Source organism: Pantherophis guttatus, chromosome 2, assembly GCF_059756535.1.
Source record: "Pantherophis guttatus breed Tessera chromosome 2, ASM5975653v1, whole genome shotgun sequence".
NCBI classification, from domain to species: Eukaryota; Metazoa; Chordata; class Lepidosauria; order Squamata; family Colubridae; genus Pantherophis; species Pantherophis guttatus.
Window position 1 is genome coordinate 6587501 of NC_142064.1, and position 21503 is coordinate 6609003.

Here is a 21503-nt window from a genome sequence, read left to right on the forward strand (position 1 = left end):
GAATAGTATAACAGAGTTAGAAGGGACCATGGAGGTCTTCTAGTCCAACCCCCTGCCTAGGCAGGAAACCCTACACCACTTCAGACAAATGGTTATCCAACATCTTTTTAAAAAACTTCCAGTGTTGGAGCATTCACAACCTCTGGAGGCAATTCATTCCACTGATTAATTGTTCTCACTGTCAGGAAATTTCTCCTTAGTTCTACGTTGCTTCTCTCCTTGATGAGTTTCCACCCATTGCTTCTTGTCCTGCCTTCTGGTGCTTTGGAGAAAGCTTGACTCCTTCTTTGTGGCAGCCCCTGAGATATTGGAATACAGCTATCATGTCCCGTTCCCCCCCCCAGTCCTTCTTTTCATCAGACTAGACATATCCAGTTCCAGCAATCATTCTTTATATGTTTTAGCCTCCTATATGACCTATTACGCTCATATCCTCTTTACATCTTCGGGCAGAAAACAGACCTGGCGGTGCTGTTAGCTGGAAGTATTGTAAAATCTAAGATCGAGCTTTGTAGAAAGTTAGCACCCACCCCTCTCCTAGAAGAATGAAAGATTTTGAGAAATATTTAAAAAAGGCAGAATATTACATTTCCCTGGATGAGAAAATGAGAAACATGCTCTTGGAGACAGAAAGCAACACCCCACTTTCCTAATAGCCCTCAGCAAATGTCAGCACTTAAGAGATAAAGAGCTTACTGAGATCTAGGTAGCTCTATTCGTAGGAAAAAATTCCCTGCAGCAAGGTAGGATTAGCCCTCAGCCACAATAGGAATTGCCCAACAAGCCCCTTCATTGTGTCAGCCCAAACCTCAACCAAACTTAGCTCAGACAAACTCCTAGGATTTGTACATGGGCCCATGGGAGTCTGACAACAGCCAATAGAATATATGTTCTTGCACAGGAACAGGAAGCTCAAGTGCAAAGTCCAAGAGAAGGTATAAATACCCCTCACTCTCAACTCCATGTTGTCAGCTGTCCAGAACCGCAACTCATGTGCTTCTGCTTCATAATTAAACCATCTTTCCAATCCGCCTCCATGTTTCCAGTATCTTTCTCCCAGCTTGGAGCTGAACCAGATGGATATTTCTTCCAACAGCTTGATGCCTGATATCAATATGAACATTACAACAGGTGGACATTATCTTCTTCCAGTCTGGTCAGACTAAATGGACAAATTTTGGCTTTTATCATTATTTTTATTTGATTTTTTGCATATTTTGCAAATAGGCCATTTATATCATTTTTTTTAAAAATTCTCTCATTTTGGGTGAAATAAGTCAAATTATTAAAGCTTTGAATAACTTTATTAAAATCATTTTTGTTGGATGTTCTTTCAAAAGAAAAATGGGATGAATAAATATAACTTGCATATCTGCTTGTTAGGTCTTTCTTCGGCTAGATGGTTGCTCTGGCAGTTGTTGTTTTGTTTCCCCTACTCCAAAAGAGGGAACGAAGAATGTAAACTCTGCCGATTTTAAGTTTATAAGCCATTGTAATTTACCCAAGCATGAACTCATTTGGGCTTCCTTCTTTGAAACAAAGCACAATAATATTTTGACTTTACAGACTCCCGTTCAATCTACTGTGCTCCTCTCTACCCTTCAATGTAGTTTGCCTTCGAGGGAATAAACTTTGTTATTGCTTTCTGTTTTAACTCCCCTTAGAAATATATGCAATATATGTGTAAATGTTAAAACTAGGTTTCTAAGAGAAGTCCCTGAATTTTATACAGCTAGAGTAATTCCGTATTGGAGAGGAAGGAAAAAGGAAAAGAGAAAGGAAGGCAGGAAGGCAGGCAGGCAGGCAGGCAGGCAGGAAGGAAGGAAGGAAGGGACACACAGAGAGAAAGACAATGTGTGTGTGTGTGTGAGAGAGAGAGAGAGAGAGAAAGGAAGGAAGGAATGAAGGAAGGGAGAGAAAAAGAAAGAGAGAGAGAAAGAAGTGTGTGTGTGTGTGTGTGTGTGTGTGTGTGTGTGTGTGAGAGAGAGAGAGAGAGAGAGAGAGAGAGAGAAAGGAGAACAGATTTCTAAGAGAAGTCAGTAAACTTTATACAGCTAGAGTAACTCAATATGGAAGATAGAAAAGGAAAAGAAAGGGGAAAAAGACTGAGAGGAAGAGGAAGAGGAAGAGAAAGAGAGAAAGAGAAAGAAAGAAAGAAAGAAAGAAAGAAAGAAGGAAGGAAGGAAGGAAGGAAGGAAGGAAGGAAGGAAAGAAAGAAAGAAAGAGAAAGAAAGAAAGATTTCTAAGAGAAGTCACTGAATTTTACTCCCTATGGGAGAGGAAGATAAAGAAAAAGGAAAGGTAGACTGGAAAGAGAAAAGGGGAGAGAGGAAGGACAGGAAGGAGGGAGGAGGGAGGGGCAGAGGAATTCACTTCTTGATCTGTACTTTCCATGTTCCAAGAATTCCCATAAAAGAATCTACAATGCAGGATTCAATATTTCCATCCGTTGCAGGGTAAATCGGAACTCGGTGCATTAGAGCCACACGATGCTTCGAATTCAATTCTCCCCCCCCCCCCAAAAAAAGTGCTCACGGGACCAAGAGCACAGCATCTGTCAGCCACAGCTTCCAAGTAGCCCCCTGCTTTCCCCAGATCGCAACAGCTGCCACACAATCCCCGGGAAGAGATCCAGCTGCTTTGGGGTGCGGCTAACAGGTGCTTCGCTTTGCTTGCTGGGATGTTCAGCCTCCCTTTTGAAGTTCAAATCCAAAGCATGGAGGAATTTCTCCTTGGCAGTTCCTTGGCTGCTTTATCTGAGCCACCTAATCCGTGGTTGAGCTAAGGCCGCCCCCTATTTAAACATTCAGAGTATTCCCAAGATTTCCTGTAAACCATACGTTGAGCCCTACCTAACAAAATGAAAGTTCAACGTAGAGAAAAGTAAGGCTTTATACTTAGGCAAGAAAAAAACAAATGTTGTTGTGGCCCGTCAGCAGCCTGTGCAGCTAGTAGCCGATTCCAACAACGAGGAGGCTGGTGTGGTGCTGCGCCAGCAGCCTGTGCAGCTGGCGCTCGAGTCGGACAGTGAGGAGGCTGGAGAAGATGTAGTGCCAGAGGCGGGGATTCAGCCAGAGCCTTCAGAACCTCCAGAAGCTCCTATAAGTGAAGAGGAAGAAGAGGAGGAGCCTCTTCTCGATGCACGGGTGCGCAGAGCTTCCAAAAGGCAGGAGTGGCTCCTCAGGAGGAGGTCTCCTCGAGAGTAAGGCTTGGGGCTAATTGGCCACTCCCTTAGCCTATTTAAGGAGGAACGCTCCTTGCAGCAAACTGTAGGGAACAACTTTAGTTAGAGTTGCCAGGTGTCCACTATTTGAGCGGACAGTCCGCTTTTTTCACCTTATGTTCACTATTTTTTTTCACAAAATAGTGGACATTTTTTTTTTATTCAAAAGCTTTATGATGAAATGGTACGTAATCTAAAGCTGTACAGTCTAAGAGAATAAGGATAGGAGAATCGCGTGTTGCCTTTTTTTTCATAAGTTAGAATGAGACAAAGATCGAATATCCATTGAACTCGATTCTCCGAAAAAATGAATGATGAGATTAAAATAAAAATATATTATAAAATTATGTACAGTTCCCATTTTTAAAATGTATTGTAGCTTGTGTCGACTGACCTAAAATGGAGTTGAGGGATGAGAGTGACAGCGGCGAGATTTTGAATTCTTTAAAACGAAAGAGAGGAGTGTGCAAATACACCAAAGACTGGGAAGCTACTTTTGCATGGATTACCAACAACGAAACCAACAGAACAAATACGACGGCCTACTGTAAATTGTTTGTAAGAAAATGTATAATTTAATTGTAATTTTTTTTATTTTTTTTACTACTTAAACACCCCCCCCCCCCGCTTGTCCGCTATTTTTTGGAAGCAGACCTGGCAACCCTAACTTTAGTTCAACCTCCTTCATGTCTGGATTCTCTGCAAAATTGCTTCTGGGCTTTCTGCCAACTCTAGTAAGACTGTGATTACCTTATCTTAGAATTCTGGTAGGCTGTTTAGACAGTTTATTAACAGCCTTTGGGTGATAAAGACTAAGTTATTTGAGTAAAATAAGCTTTGTATAGAGTTTGTGTGTGCTGCGTTCTTTGGGGTCCGTAGCTGGGGCAGAACACATGTACAGGTCAGGGATGGTTTCTACTTACCTTTACTACTGGTTCGCATCGTGCCCGCATGAGCAGATCACTTATGATGACATCTGGGTCAGTGGGCGGAGCCTCCCACCAGTGTTACTACCGGTTATATAGAACCGGTTCGAACCGGGGCAACCCGCCCCTGGTACATGTACAGACCAGGTGAAACTTGGCTTACTGCAAGTAACTGTGAGAGGAATCTTGAGGTCCTAATCTATCCTTGCTTTGTTGTGTTGGAAGAAATATTCAGGTCCCAGGCTTGGCCTTTGAGCTTCCTGTTCCTGTGCAAGAACATGGATTGTATTGGTTGATGTCAGACTCCCATGGGGCCAAATACAAATCCTAGGACATTGATGGCTAACCTTTTTGCCATCGCGTGCCAAAAGCGGGGGGAGCACAGGGGGGGGTTGTGCAAATGCGTGCCAACACCCATAATTCAATGCGCCCTGCCCCCCAGCGCATCCGACCCCACACACTCCCCCTGCTTTTAGCACATGATAGCATGGTGGGCCAGGTAGGCCCGTTTTTTGACCTCCCCAGGCTCCAGAGGCTTTCTAGGATCCTGGGAAGGGCAAAAAGGGCCTACCTCAACCTCCCGGAGGCCCTCCGGAAGCTGGAAACAGCCCGTTTCCCGACTTCTGGTGGGCCCGGATGGCCCAAAAATCAGCTGGCTGGCGCACGCATGCGCACTGGAACTGAGCTAGGGCAATGCTCGTGTGCCCACTGATATGGTTCCGGGTGCCACAGGTGGCATGCGTGCCATAGGTTCGCCATCACGGTCCTAGGAGTTTGTCTGAGCTAAGTTGGGTTGAAGTTTGGCTGATGCAATGAAGGGGCTTGTTGGGCAACTGCAAAAAGGCCGGAAGTAGCCGCCCATCCTGTTTTGTCTTCCGGGTTGGTGTAGGAGGCTTTCCAGGTTCAAAATGGGGTGTAGGGGTGCCACGCGAGGCCCCCCTATGACCCATTTTGGGCCGGGTTTTGCGCTCTTGCACCAACCTGCAAGCCAAAATGGGGTGTGGGTGGGGGCAGGACGCATGCACGGGGACACTCACACATGTGCTGGGGTGGGGCACATGCATGGGGGGCACTTGCATTGCATTTTGGGGGTTCAGGCAGGTGCGTGTGCATTCGTGTGTGTGCACGCTTTGGGCACTGGGCACCAAAAAGGTTAACCATCACTGGTCTAGGAAGAGCAGCTAAATTAACCGAACCTGCTAATGGAATAATGCAAGGAAAAGGAAGGGGTAATCGGATTCCTATTTTGCTGCAGTTGATGTCAGCACAAAAATCATGGCGACTGCCCGAAACAAAAAGAACATGATATATAATCGGAGGAAGAAGTGAAAAGAATCAATACTTACAGGCTTTTAAACACGTTGTTTTGGCAACCCTTCTCTAAGCCATAGTCAACACTATTTTATGGGCTTTATAACTCAGTCTGAGAAGCTGTAAAGCTCTTCCTTTGTCAGAGAAGCTGCTGGGAGGAAAAAAAATGATGTTCAGAGAGCTGTGTGTTGAGGTGCTTAGCCTTGGTGCTTTCCTCTACTCAGATGAGTAGAAGAAAAAAAACAACAACAATGGAGCCCTGTGATGGAAATGGTCCTCTTGAGAAGAAACCTAAGTTAGACAAGGAAGGAAAGAAAGAAGATTGTGGTGCAAACAAGCAGAGAGAAAATAGTTGCAACCAGTGGTGAAATCTGAATCGGTTTACTACCGGTTCGCTGGATGCGCGTGCCAAACCCATGCTGCACGCATGCATGTGCAGTGTGCACCATGAACCAAATGTGAGGTGCACAGTGCACGCCGAAAGGAGGCATGGGGTAAGGAGAACAGCGCATGGGTGTGTGTGTGTGTGTGATCAGCTGTGGCACGCGATCTTCGGAGCCTTTTTTTTCGGAGCACAGCTGTGATCGCTGGAGCCTTTTTTTTTACTTTTTTAAAGCATTTTTACTACCGGTTCCGGAGAACTGGTAGTAAAAAAATGCCTAAAAAGTAAAAAAAAAAAAAGTTCTGACAATGGTGCATCGCTCACCTGATCATTGGAACTTTTTTTTTTTTTACATTTTTTTACTACTGGTTCGGGCGAACCGGACCTAACCGGTAGCATTTCACCCCTAGTATCAACAGTCTCCAAAAAAGTCTCCAAAATAGGAGAAATAAAACTGACAGATTGTTCTGTCCCCGTACCACACACGCACCCCCACAGACAGCCCGGAGTTAATAAGCCACACGACAAAACTCTTTGAAGATAAAGCTGGCAGCAACCCAGTGGCTAGCTGCCAATTCAGACTTTACTCACACAAAACAAAGATTAGACTGCAAGCATTCCGATAAAACAGGCAGAGTTTCAACAATACAAGGATTAATCCAAATGCAGTCCGATAAAGCAGGCAAAGTCCAGTAACGCAGAGATCATGGATTATTTCCAGTTTTTGCTCATCACAAACTGAACCGGCCACCACACCCACATTTATACCCTGTGGGGTGTGGTCCAGTGACTCAGCTAATCTCTGGCATGCCTTATCCTCTGCTGCGCACGCTTCTCCCTGCGCCTCTGCTGAGGGTCCAGCCAGCACTTATCTTCTTCGTCGCTGTCCACCTGTGGCTGCGGGGACATGCTTGGCTCTGAGCCTATCATTTGGCCTTCGGTGTCCTCTGGAGGCATTGCCAGAGAGGAGGGTCCTGGAGAGGGAGGCCTTGCCAACTCCTCTCCCTCAGAGTCTGCATCTGTCGATAGCCCAGGCTCAGGCAACGGAGCCACAACACAGATATTGAAGGGTCCTTGGTGCTCTCTGAACCTGGTTCTTTTCTTGCAGATATCCAAACTAGGAAACATCATCATTGCTACTTTGACTAGCACTGATGATGTTATTTCATTGGGTAGTGAAATTGTCAAGGCAAGATGAAAAATAATGGATGGAAACTAAACAAAGAGAGGAGCAACTTAGAACTAAGGAGATTTCCTAATGGTGAGAGCAATTAACGAATGGAATAGCTTGCCTTCAGAGGTTGTTCAGGGAGACCTCGAGGAGGTCTCCCTGATGAAAGGAGACCTCCAAGATCCTTTCCAACTCTATTATTCTATGTTGTACTGTATGTTCTATTTACAATTGGGGAAAACCTGAAGGAGAATTTTGGAATGGGATGGGATAGGTTAGAGAAAAAATGGAATGGAATGGAGTTGAGTGGAATGGGATGGGATAGGATGGAGAAAAAATGGAATGGAATGGAATAGAATAGAATAGAATAGAATAGAATAGAATAGAATAGAATAGAATAGAATAGAATAGAATAGAATAGAATAGAATAGAATAGAAAAGAAAATATGGAATGTGAATGGAATGGAATGGAATAGAATAGAATAGAATAGAATAGAATAGAATAGAATAGAATAGAATAGAATAGAATAGAATAGAATAGAATAGAATAGAATAGAATAGAATATATGGAATGTGAATGGAATGGAATGGAATAGAATAGAATAGAATAGAATAGAATAGAATAGAATAGAATAGAATAGAATAGAATAGAATAGAATATATGGAATGTGAATGGAATGGAATGGAATAGAATAGAATAGAATAGAATAGAATAGAATAGAATAGAATAGAATAGAAAATATGGAGTGGAGTGGAGTGGGATGGGATGGGATGAGATGAGATAGGATAGAGAAAATATGGAATGGAATGGAGTGGAATGAACTGGACTAGACTAGACTAGACTAGACTAGACTAGACTAGACTAGACTAGACTAGACTAGACTAGACTAGACTAGACTAGAATAGAATAGAATAGAATAGAATAGAATAGAATAGAATAGAGAATATGGAGTGGAGTGGAGTGGAGTGGAGTGGAATGGGATGGGATGAGATGAGATAGGATAGAGAAAATATGGAATGGAATGGAGTGGAATGGACTGGACTAGACTAGACTAGACTAGGCTAGGCTAGGCTAGGCTAGGCTAGAATAGTATAGAATAGAATGGAATGGAATGGAATGGAATGGAATGGAATGGAATGGAATAGAATAGAATAGAATAGAATAGAATAGAATAGAATAGAATAGAATAGAATAGAATAGAATAGAATAGGTTGGAAGGGACCTTAGAGGTCTTCTAGTCCAACCCCCTGCTCAGTCAGGAAACCCTACACTATTTCAGACAAATGGAATAGTCTTATTTACTTTCTCTTGACCTCCTGAGTAGACACCTTGACCACTCATGGGACCGGATAGATGGAGAACAAGCTTAAAAGTGGAGTCGTTTGTGATACTTTTTGATCCTCCTCTGCAATTAATGTCCATGTTGACCCGAATAAACAACGCATTAGCAATATTTATCACCACTTGGCTGCCCAACGGAATGTGTGGGATTTGAGGTGATGTGGAAATTATCCCAGCATCTCCATTACATCTGCATTAAGATGTGTGTATAAATGTATGTATTAATAAATACATACATTAATAATATATACATTAATATATATATTAATATAACGTGCACCAAATTTGCTCAGAGGAAACTCAGTGGGGATCATTAAACTCAATTTGCATAATGGTTCAGTTTGCATAATTACTTAATTTGCATAATTGATCTTGGTGGCAATTTAGTAACGGCAATATTTCTTCGGCAGTTTATAAATGTGCAAAACGCTTGACCTGGTCCTGCCTTCCGTTCCTGGGCTTCAACTCCCATTTTAAAGATGGGGAACTGAGGTTGGCCTGAAATGCTTCTAAAACTCAAATGTCACATTTTGTTTGCTCACTTTTCGATGTGCTATGTGCTGTAACAGTGATAGCTAACCTTTTTGCCGTCGCGTGCCAAAAGCAGGGGGAGTGCGGGGAGGGTCGCGAGCACCCATACCCATAATTCAATGCCCGCCCCGTGCTCCCCCTGCTTTTGGCACGCAATGGCAAAAAAGGTTACTGGTGGGCCCGGTAGGCCTGTTTTTCGCCCTCCCCAGGCTCCAGAAGCTTTCTTGGAGCCTGGGGACGGTGAAAACGGCCTCCCCCATTTTTTTTTTAATTTGATTTATATGCCGCCCTTCTCCGGAGACTCAGGGCGGCTTACAATACGCTAAGCAATAGCCTTCATCCTTTTATATATTTATACAAAGTCAGCTTATTGCCCCCACAAACCGGGTCCTCATTTTACCCACCTTAGAAAGGAGGGAAGGCTGAGTCAACCTTGAGCCTGGCGAGATTCGAACCTGCAGTAATTGCAGGCAGCTAGTCTTAATAACAGGGTGCTTTAGACCACTGTACTACCAAGGCCCCATCCCCTGGAGGCCCTCCGGAGGCCGGAAACAGCCCATTTCCTGACTTCTGTTGGGCCCAGAAGGTCCAAAAATCAGTTGGCCAGCACGCACATGCACGCTGGAGCTAAGCTAGGGCAATGCTTGCGTGCCCACAGATATGGCTCAGCGCGCCACCTGTGGCACGCGTGCCATAGATTCGCCATCATGGTGCTATAATCTGGTCTTGATTCTTTTAAATATTGATTTCTCAACCTCTGTTTCAAGTTCCGATTCTGAGAGAGTCCAGAGATGGATAACAAAAAAATGATAGCATAGGACATAATACCAGTATTCCAGTATTTGAGGGGCTGCCACAAAGAAGAGAGGGTCAACTTGTTTGTCAAAGCACCAGAAGGCAAGACAAGAAACAATGAATGGAAACCAATCAAGGACAGAAGCAACCTGGAATTAAGGAGAAACTTCCTAACAGTGAGGACAATTAATCAGTGGAACGGTTTGCCTCCAGACGTTGTGGGTTCTTCATCACTGGAGGTTTTTAAAAAGAGACTTGGACAACTCCAAGTGCAGGAGACTGTATACCATTTCAGACAAGTTTTTTTTTTTTTTTGCTTTAATTTATATGCCGCCCTTCTCCAGAGACTCAGGGGGGCTTACAATGCGCTAAGCAATAGCCTTCATACTTTTAGTCAGCTTATTGCCCCCACAAACTGAGTCCTCATTTTACCTACCTTAGAAAGGATGGAAGGCTGAGTCAACCTTGAGCCTGGCGAGATTTGAACTTGCAGTAATTGCAAGCAGCAGATGTTAATAACAGTGCATTAGTCCACTGTACTACAGGCTATTTTTGTCCAATTGTCCAATTGTCCAATCTCTTCTCAAAAACCTCCAGTGATGGGGCATTCACAACTTCTGGAGGCAAGTCGTTCCACTGATTAATTGTCCTCACTGTTAGGAAATTTCTCCTTAGTTCTAGGTTGCTTCTCTCCTTGATTGGTTTCCACCCATTGCTTCTTGTCCTGCCCTCAGGTGCTTTGGAGAATAGCTTGACTCCCTCTTCTTTGTTGTAGCCCCGAGATATTGGAACAGTGCTATCATGTCCCCCCTAGTCCTTCTTTTCATTAAACTAGCCGTGCTCAGTTCCTGCAACCGTTCTTCATATGTTTTAGCCTCCAGTCCCCTAATCATCTTGGTTGCTCTTCTCTGCACTCATTCTAGAGTCTCCACATTTTAGTATCAGGTATCAACTTGATTTGATAATTCATAATAAAAGTGAGTCAGATTAAACAATTTGTTACCCCAAACTGCTTTGAATCAACTCAATAGGTTGTATCAAAAGAATGATTTAATTTGGATATTGAGTGATTTGTACAACCATATTATTTTTGCCAAAGATACTGCTGGAGGAGATGCAATTTCCCGTTATGAATAAGCCAGGCAAATCCTGTACTTAAATAATAATAATAATAATAAAAAAATCTAGTCAGCGTTTTCTCAAAGAAGCAGCATTTTTTACTTTAAAAAGAAACTGAGAAAATTAGGTATTAAATTGTAATGTTGTGCTGCGGGAACTAGATGTTCTTTTTAAAACGAGCCAGCTAGAAACTTTGGCACCTCAACTAGCCAACGCCATATAACACAATATATTCCCAACTCTATTTAAAATCCAGCTTTCTATTTTCACAGTAGTGTTTTCTGAAACTTCAGTGTCCTTTTCAAGAATCTGATTGGAACATTAAAGTTGGCAATTCCATCTTTCTTTCCAGAATGAAAAAAGAAGAAGAAGAAGAAGCTTTCTCCAGTGATTTTGAAGGTTTGATCACCCTAAAAAGACCTCAACAGAATCCCTTGAAAACAAGAATAATTCATCCAGTCTTCTTAAAGGAATATTGTACAGGGAGGCTCACTGATGGGTGGGTAAGTGTTGTAAATAAATATTTAAATTGGAGATAGCAGATAATTGCGAATTTCGAGTCTATCTGTTAAATGAGGATGAAGATTCTCAGTCATCCAATCCAGGTCAAAGGTGCTTTTTCAAGCGCTGAAGAAGCTTCTTGGATGAGAAGCAAAACATCTTCAAAGAAAATCCAGAAAGTCCAGTTGCCTCTTGAAAAAAGCACCTTTGGGTCACTGGTGGGATTCAGCCAGTTCGGGCCAGTTCTGGTGAACCAGTAGTTAAATTGCAGGCTGGCCCCTCCCTTCCCCTTCCAGGAGTCCCCATGTGCCCCATTTTGGCTCCCAGGTAAGTGCAGGGAGTAAGTGCAGGGAGGCCTCCTAGGCCCAAAATGGGCCACGGGGGTGTGTGGCACATCCTTCTCGTGTCCTGTTTTCACTCCCAGGAGGTTTCAGGGAGGCCTCCTAAGCCCAAAACGGGGCTGCGGGAGGATAGCGCATCCTTCCCATGGCCCATTTTTGCTCCCGGGGGGGTACAGGAGGCCAAGTGCTACCTATCACACCCCATGGCCACGCCCACCATGGCCACGCCCACCCAGCCGGTCATTAGGGCAGAGAATCGATTGCTAAATTATTTGAATGCCACCATGGCTTTGGATCTATCTGCTAAATTCTCCTCTGGGTTGCCAGACTGGAGGGAAGGAAGTGGAACCTTCCTAATAAACACCACTTTAACTTACCTATCAGTAATTTAGGATTAAAATGGTAAAACCCTTATTTTACAGTCTTTTATTTTTATTTTTTTTTCTTCTTCTCTCACTACTCAAGAGTACCTCTAAATACTGTGTTCCATTTTCAGGTGCAAAATACTTGTAACCCTCCAAGCGAAATTTTGAAACTTCTGGAGAATGTCAGGTTGGAGGGGGGGGACATTAATTGTGTCCTTCTGTCCAGCAAACCTTTGTTGTTGAGCCAGTTGTTAGGATATTTTTAAAAACCGAACTGAATTTGAAAGACATCTAAAGAAAGGATTTCGGCGTTTCTCCATCCAATGCCCTATTAAACGGCTCCAGCACCTCTTACTCATTTCTATTCATGTCAATAATAACTGGAGTTATTCATAAAATGTGGGCCGTGAACCTAGAAAGACATCAACAGGCCATCTTTTAAATTCAGGACTACCATCCTCACTAAGTGAATGGGAAGTGCAAACATGCCGTTTTGGTGTGTCGGATTGTTGACCTCCAGATATTTAACCTTTTCTAAGCTCACCTAGAAAAGATCACAGCAGAGTTGCAACATCAGCAGCTGGAGGTGTTAATGAGAACATAAAATGAAGTTATACCGGCTTACGATTTATACCAGAGAGAGATAAACCCATTAATTAAAGGTAGCAGGTAGATTCCAGCACTGGACAATTTAAAGTTTGCCTCCCCCACAGCTTCAATTAAATGCCCTTAATTTTTCAACCTGGTGTACTTTCTTGTTAACATATGTAAATGTGATACACGCTTGCATAGCTGAGTGGCACAATCGGTAGAGGACAATTTCGCACAAGTTTTGCTTCTCTTTACTTAGTTATCATTACTACTGATACCTGGTATAAATTAGACAAGTGTTCTTTGGGGGGGGGGAAACAAGATGTGGGATGTGAAAAAGATGTTGAGACTCTTGAAAATGTGCAGTGAAGAGCAACTAAGAGGATTAGGGGACTGGAGGCTAAAACATAAGAACAGTTGCAGGAACTGGGTATGTCTAGTTTAATGAAAAGAAGGACCAGGGGAGACATGATAGCAGTGTTCCAATATCTCAGGGGTTGCCCCAAAGAAGAGGGAGTCAAGCTATTCTCCAAAGCACCTGAGGGCAGGACAAGAAGCAATGGGTGGAAACTAATCAAGGAGAGAAGCAACCTAGAACTAAGGAGAAATTTCCTGACAGAATAGATAATAGAATAGAATAGAATAGAATAGAATAGAATAGAATAGAATAGAATAGAATAGAATAGAATAGAATTCTTTATTGGCCAAGTGTGATTGGACACACAAGGAATTTGTCTTGGTGCATACGCTCTCAGTGTACATAAAATAAAAGATACATTCGTCAAGAATCATAAGGTACAACACTTAATGATAGTCATAGGGTACAAATAAGGATTCAGGAAACAATATCAATATAAATCGTAAGGATACAAGCAACAAAATTACAGTCATACAGTCATAAGTGGAAGGAGATGGGTGTTGGGTACGATGAGAAGATTAATAGTAGTGCTGACGTAATAAATAGTTTGACAGTGTTGAGGGGATTATTAAGTAAGTAAGTAAGAAAAATTAATCAGTGGAACAACTTGCCTCCAGAAGTTGTGAATGTCAGGGTTCCAAGTAACACCCTCAACGAAAGAAGACTCCAATGCTAGAAGTTCCTCAAAGTTCCATTTTATTAGAGATGTCAGAGCCGAGGTGGCGCAGTGGTTAGAGTGCAGTACTGCAGCTACTTCAGCTGACTGCTAGTTCAGCAGATCAGCGGATCAAATCTCACCGGCTCAAGGTTGACTCAGCCTTCCATCCTTCCGAGGTGGGTAAAATGAGGACCCAGATTGTTGGGGGCAATATGCTATTTAGTATACTGTCAATTGTTGTAAGCCGCCCAGAGACCTTGGAGAGTGGGCGGCATAGAAATATGACTAATAAAATAAATAAATAAAAAATAAAAAATAAAATAAATAAATAAATATTGGCACATCTGGGAAAATTTCAATCTGAAAGCTTCCAGATTTTCTCCATCCAAAAGAAAATCCAAGTCCCTTTCCCTGTGCCCACATCAGGGGTGGGATTCTACCAGTTCGGACCAGTTCAGATGAATAGGTATCTCCGAAGATCAGGTCGGCCCGCCTGCCCACCCCTGCGCATTACTTACCTTTATTGTTGTGGCTCCATTACCTGAGCCTGTGTCATCAGCAGGAGAGGACTCCGAGAGTGAAGGAGAGGAGTTGGCAAGGCCTCCCTCTCCAGGACCCTCCTCTTTGGCAATGCCTTCCGTGTCCGCTGAAGGGCAAGAGATAGGGCCGGGGCCAAGCACGTCCACGCAGCCACAGGTGGACAGTGATGAAAGTAATGAGTCTTGGCTGGATCCACGCCAGCGTTGCAGAGATAAGCGTGCGCAACAGAAGAGGAGGCGTGCCAGAGATTAGGCTGAGTCACTGGACCACACCCCACAGGGTATAAAAGGGAGCGTGGTGGCCAGTCAAGCCTTGTGACGAACAAAACTGAAAGCTTCCACACCATTCTGCATTGCCGGACTTTTGCTATAGGCTTTGCTGGATTATCTTTGGACTTGATTTACTCTGTAATTATTGAACATTTTACTTTGATGTACTAGAAGCGGAGAGAAGTTATCTCTTCCCTTCATGAGTAATAAACTCTTGGCAGGCAGCCACTAGGTTGCTGCCAAGTTCCGTTATCACAAGGAAAAGGATTTTGTCGGCTGGTTTGGTTTTTAACTCTTGGACGTCTGTTGGCGTGTGTGCGTGTGGGATGGGGACAGAACATTTATCTTCTCAGCTGATTGGCACGGCAGAGCGGACTGCTGCGCCTCAGCTATGTTACTCGCAAGTGGTAACACAGAAGGTTAGTACTTGTAAAACTATGCGTGCACGCAAAGCACGCAATCACCGAACAGGTTGTTAAACTGGCAGCATCCCACCACTGACCCACATGTTCCAATCAATACACCATCCCAACTGGAGATACCTCCCAGTCATGCCACTCCAGGTGCAGGGCAGGATGTCCTTGACTCTCAGAGAAGGGAATGTTATTATGGCTAGATATCTCCCTAACCCCATACAATCCCCCCTCCCAGTTTCCCACAGCCCTAAATGTGGCAGCCCTGAAGATCCAAAGAAAAAGATGGCTTCCAGGGCTGACAGTGAATGCTCCAACACTGGAAGTTTTAAAGGAGAGATTGGATAACCATTTGTCTGAAATGGTACAATGAATAATGAACACAAATTGGGCCAACTCCAGGAGACAGTGGGGGGGACGGGACAGGGGCCTGGGGTGCTATGATCCATGGGGTCAGCATTGAGCTGCTGCGGTTTTGCAGGGGTTTGGGAGAACCTTTAGCTAAGATTCTGTGAAGTTCAGAGAAATCCCACTGCTGGCTGGCCCCATCCACTGTGTGTTGGATGCTTATCCTATGGTTGGATAGTAATATATAGAAAACTATGTTCTGTAACTATGCTCTCTACATGGGGCTCCCCTTGAGGAGCACCCGGAGGCTCCAGCTGGTCCAGAATGCGGCTGCGCGGGTGGTTATGGGAGCGACGTGGCGCTCCCATGTGACCCCCCTCCTGCACGAGCTGCACTGGCTCCCGGTGGTCTTCCGGGTGCACTTCAAGGTTTTGGTTACCACCTTTAGAGCGCTCCATGGCATCGGACCGGGGTATCTACGAGACTGCCTTCTGCTACCAATAGCCTCTCACCGACCAGTACACTCCCATAGAGAAGGGCTCCTCAGGGTGCCGTCGGCCAAACAGTGTCGACTGGCGGCCCCCAGGGGGAGAGCCTTCTCTGTGGGGGCACCCGCCGTCTGGAACGAGCTCCCCCCAGAGATACGGAGGATCCCGGACCTGCGCACGTTTCGCCGTGCTCTCAAAACTTTTTTATTTCAGCAGGCTGGCCTGGCCTAACTCTCCTCTTTTAAATTTTTAATTCGTGATTTTATAAATTGGGTGTTTTAATCTGTGTTTCGGCCAAAATATTTAATAATTTTAAGGGATTTTTTAATATTTGTATTATCTGTATTTTATCTTGGCTGTTTCACCGCCCTGAGTCCTTTGGGAGTAGGGTGGTATAGAAATTTGATTATTATTATTATTATTATTATTATTATTATTATTATTATTATTATTATTATTATTATTATTATTATTATTATTAACAACAACAACAACAACAACAACAACAACAACAACAACTTTAACTGCTACAAAGATGACTAAGCAGACATAAAAGAAGGCAGGAAGTTCATTCACTTCTGCTCCTGCTATTAGAAGGTTGAACTGCTGAAAGGAACTGTGTCTGTGTTTGTGAAGAGAACTGGAATTGTAAGCAAACTATGTTTTTGTGTTGAACCATGATTATTGGAAGAAGTGTTATCTTTGTTTTGAGAAGCCAAGTTTGTTTTTCTTACTACAAGTAAAGACTGTTTATTTTTCGTTAAACGTTCAGAGTCTGTGAGTATCTGTGTGTTTTGCTAAGCAACGTATCTATTTGCTGTCTGGTCCGTTGCACCACTTTGCAGAGGGCAGTTTTACCCTCAACACCGTGCCCCGCCTCTCCTATGAGTCCCCACATGGCCCATTTTGGATGCAGGTATGTGCAGGGTACATGTGGAGGCTCAGGCACGGCAAATAACAGGCCTACCAGAAGTTTGGGAAGGGCCTTTGGAGCCTGGGGAGGCCATTTTCACCCTCCTGGAGGCTTGAGGAAAGCCTCTGGAGCCTGGGGAGGGCAAAAACGCCCCCCTCCCATGGTTTAGAAGGCCAACTAGGCCACGCACACCATGGCCACGCCCACCCAGCAACCGGGCAGAGAACCCCTTGCTAAAATTTTTGAAGCCCATCCTTGCATGGGGTCCCAAAGAGTTGAACACAACTTAGTGACTGAACCACAACATGTTGTGAAAAAAAAAACCTTCTCCCATCTCACTGAGAAATACCTAAGAGCAATTCAACAGTAGGTTGTTTTTTTTTTTAATTTTGATTTATATGCCGCCCTTCTCTGGAGACTCAGGGCGACTTACAATGTGCTAAGCAATAGCCTTCATCCTTTTGTATATTTATACAAAGTCAGCTTATTGCCCCCACAACTGGGTCCTCAATTTACCTACCTTAGAAAGGATGGAAGGCTGAGTCAACCTTGAGCCTGGAGAGATTCGAACCTGCAGTAATTGCAGGCAGCTGGTCTTAATAACAGGGTGCTTTAGACCACTGTACTACCAAGCTTGAGAAAGACGTGTTAGAAACAGATCGGTCCGTTTGCCAGGGAGGAAAACGTTCAGAGACATGAAAGACAGATTTCCCTGCCTTACTAATGGCGTTGTTGGAGTCATAATACTAAATCCTGGGAACACTCAAGGAGTAGATAGGTCTGATAAAGAATGGGACCGGTGGAAAAAAGGACTTTTTTTAAAGCCACAAATAGAACACCGAACCCAATGGGATCATTTACTTCTCCTTGCTATTAATTCTGGAACAAAAGCTCTGAAATAATGAAGAGATACACTTACCGACCTGTCTTTCCTCAAGGCTGAGTTAAAATGTTTTCCAGGCCACACTCGAGACAACAGAAAACTTCACCAGTAGTAAATCTGGACTTCTGTCTGCTGATCGCTCTCCTGCGTTGATTGCTTCTATTGAAGACCCATACAATCCCTTGATGTTCCTCTAATGTTAGCAGACTTAATGCCTTCAAGCTACACTTGAATTGGGTTCAGAATAAGTGGAAACAAGATGTTAATGCTGGGAACAGGGATTTTTGCTCTGGTCATCTTTTGCATAGACAACTGTAATGGACTGTCCGGGTGGGTGGGCTATTTTTTTTTTTAACAAAACTTTATTATTAAAAAAAAACACATCTAAAACATACAAGTTTCTCTCAATCAAGAAACAAATTTACATATACAGTGCATAAACTTCACCTATTGACTGATTTCCATTATTCTATATACCTATATTATGTGTATTATATGTACATATATACAAACATACAGTAAGATATTTCATATTCTATCCCTCTGTCAGTGCTGTTTTTTGTTGTATTAATTTCTTCTAAATTCATCTCTACCCATTTCCTTTCCTCTGGTTTATCCATTGGTACCATCTATTCCATATTGCATAATATTTAGAGTCCTCCTTATCCTGTAACTCTAAAGTTAGTTTGTCCATTTCTGTGCATGTATATATTTTTTGTATTAGTTCCTGGTCAGTTGGCAGTTGATCGCTTTTCCAAAATTGTGCTAGCGCTAATCTTGCCGCCGTGATTATATGAAGTATTAGATATTTTATGTCATTTCGGATGTTCTTTTTAATCATGCCTAATAGAAAAATCTCCGGTTCTAATTCAATTTCATAGGGTGGGCTATTCTTAAGGACAATGCAGAAGCTTCCAGTGGTTCAAACTGGGTTGGCTGATCGTAGAAGATTTAGCAGTGCAGCAGCTTTGTCTTTGTCTTTTGTCTTTTATTAGATTTATATACCGCCCTACTGCGCGACCCCCCTCCTGCGCGAGCTGCACTGGCTCCCGGTGGTCTTCCGGGTGCGCTTCAAGGTTTTGGTTACCACCTTTAGAGCGCTCCATGGCATCAGACCGGGGTATCTACGAGACCGCCTTCTGCTTCCAATAGCCTCTCACCGACCAGTACGCTCCCATAGAGAGGGGCTCCTCAGGGTGCCGTCGGCCAAACAGTGTCGACTGGCGGCCCCCAGGGGGAGAGCCTTCTCTGTGGGGGCACCTACCATCTGGAACGAGCTCCCCCCAGAGATACGGAAGATCCCGGACCTGCGCACGTTTCGCCGTGCTCTCAAAACTTTTCTATTTCAGCAAGCTGGCCTGGCCTAACTCCCCTCTTTTAAATTATTTAAATTATTTTTTAAATTTTTTAATTCGTGATTTTATAAATTGGGTGTTTTAATCTGTGTTTCGGCCAAAATATTTAATAATTTTAAGGGATTTTTAATATTTGTATTATCTGTATTTTATCTTGGCTGTTCACCTCCCTGAGTCCTTCGGGAGTAGGGCGGTATAGAAATTTGATTAAATAAAATAAATAAATAAATAAATAAATACTCCCGAAGGACTCAGGGCAGTGAACAGGCACAGAATAAAACACATAAATACAAAAGTTAAAAGATATAATTAAAACCAGATTAAATAATTTAGCCCAAGACAATTAAAAATCCCAAAATTTAAAACAAATTAAAATTTCGATGTAAAAGAATTTTAAAATAGGGGAGAAAATTAGGCCAGGCCGGCTTGCTGGAGTAGGAGAATCTTAAGAGCAGCTGTAGCATTGTCTTGGTCATTATATTGGATACCGGTTTGTTTCCAGATCCAATACAGGGTCCATATAGAATTATCAGGTACATTTTAAATACATTTTAACCCAATAGCCGACCTCCCTTTTCAGGATATTACCACATTATTAAATTAAATATTAAATCAACAGTATTGCATTAAATTATTATACAAATCAATAGATGACATTAAATTCTTCTTCTTCTTCTTCTTCTTCTTCTTCTTCTTCTTCTTCTTCTTCTTCTTCTTCTTCTTCTTCTTCTTCTTCTTCTTCTCCTCCTCCTCCTCCTCCTCCTCCTCCTCCTCCTCCTCCTCCTCCTCCTCCTCCTCCTCCTCCTTCTCCTTCTCCTTCTTCTTCTTCTTCTTCTCCTCCTCCTCCTCCTCCTCCTCCTCATCATCATCATCCCCATCATCAAATAGCAGGTGCCATTTCATTAGCAAGTTGGTCAGTCAGTTTCAAAAATGGCTTTTAACATCTCTTTTTAAAGATTTAAAGGTCCTTAAGTCTGAGATCCAAAGTTCAGATCCACTGAAATCCAAAATTCTGATTTGGAGACTTCATCTTTGGACCCAAGCTGGTCCCTGGAGACTGCCTTAGGAGTTGTGATGATTTCTTCAAGCAGCAGTCACTCCTTCCAAACCACAGTTGAATAGCTACACAAATTGAAACCGGGGCACATGATGGACAGGTGTCACCTTCCCAGACAACCTGACAATCCAAATCTCATGGGAATCCATGAAACGCAGGTGTGATTCACCATTGATTGACCAAGTTTTGCATGGATGTTGAGACTCAAAACTCCAGGATGCCTGAAGACCCATCAGTAGTACTGCAAGATGTAATTTTCAGAGCTCTTGATGGGAAGCTATGAGAATTAAATGGTTCCTTGAGTTGACTTTGACTCCAGGTTTTTAGGTGGGAATAGCACATCTTCATAATAACATAGAAATGAATGTCTATGGTCTAATTTTGTGAATTTTGTTTTGCTTTTAGAAGTTCATAGGTTAGCTTTAACTAAAGTTGGGGTGTATTCAAGAATTAGAGTTTCTGTGGTGACATTTTAAGAGAGGGGAAGGGAGGGAGGGATAGAAGGAAACTAGGAAGGAAAATGAAAGGGAAGGAAGGAAAGACAGGAAAGAAGGGAAAGAGGGAGGGAGGGAAGAAAGGAAAGAAGGAAGGGAGGAAGGAAGGAAGATGGAAGGGAAGGAAGGGAAGAAAGAAGGGAAGGAGAAAGGGAGGGGGAGGGAGGGTGGGAGGAAGGAAAAGAAAGAAAGAAAAAAGAAGGAAGGAAGGAAAGAAAGACTGGAAGTAGGAATGCATGGATACATGGAGAGAGGAAATGAAGGAAAGAAGGAAGGAAGGAAAATGGTAAGGAAGGAAAGGAAAGAAAGGAAAGAGTGAGGGAGGGAAGAAAGGAAAGAAGGAAGGAAGAAAGATGAAAGGAAGGAAAGAAAGAAAGAAGGGAAGAAGTGAAGGAGAATGGGAGGCAGAGTGAGGGAGTGAGGGAGGAAGGAAAAGAGGAAAAGAAAGAAAGAAAGAAAGAAAGAAAGAAAGAAAGAAAGAAAGAAAGAAAGAAAGAAAGATGAAAGGGAAGGAAGAAAAGAAAGAAGGAAAGACCAGAGGAAGGGATGGATGGATGCATGGAGAGATGAAATGAAGGAAAGAAGGAAGGAAGGAGGGAAGGAAGGAAAAGGGAAGGAAGGAAGGAAAGAAGGGTAGAAGGAAAGGATGGAGTGAGGTAGGAAGGAAGGGAAGAAAAAGAAAAAAGAAAGAATGGATAGATGGATGGGAGAGAGGGAGGGAGGGAGGGAGGAAGGAAGAAAGCAAGCAAGCAAGCAAGGAAGGAAGGCCTTCTAGATCAGCCCACTGCCAAAAAATGTTGAATATGCCACATGATGACATCAACTAGCCATGCTACCCTCTTATCTCCTTCCCCTTCAGATTCACCAGCATCTTCCTGGATCGGCTCCAGGGACAGTCCCGAAGTGTGATAAACAAATGCCTGGCCGAGCAGCCACCCCACCGAGTCTCATTTCCCTGACTTTAACGAAGAAGGAAGGCGAAGGGGTATTAGCAATCATTTTGCATTGCGGTTGCCAGCTTTGCTTCTTCACCGCCGAAGATGTACTGTCATCTTCGCCACAATTTGCT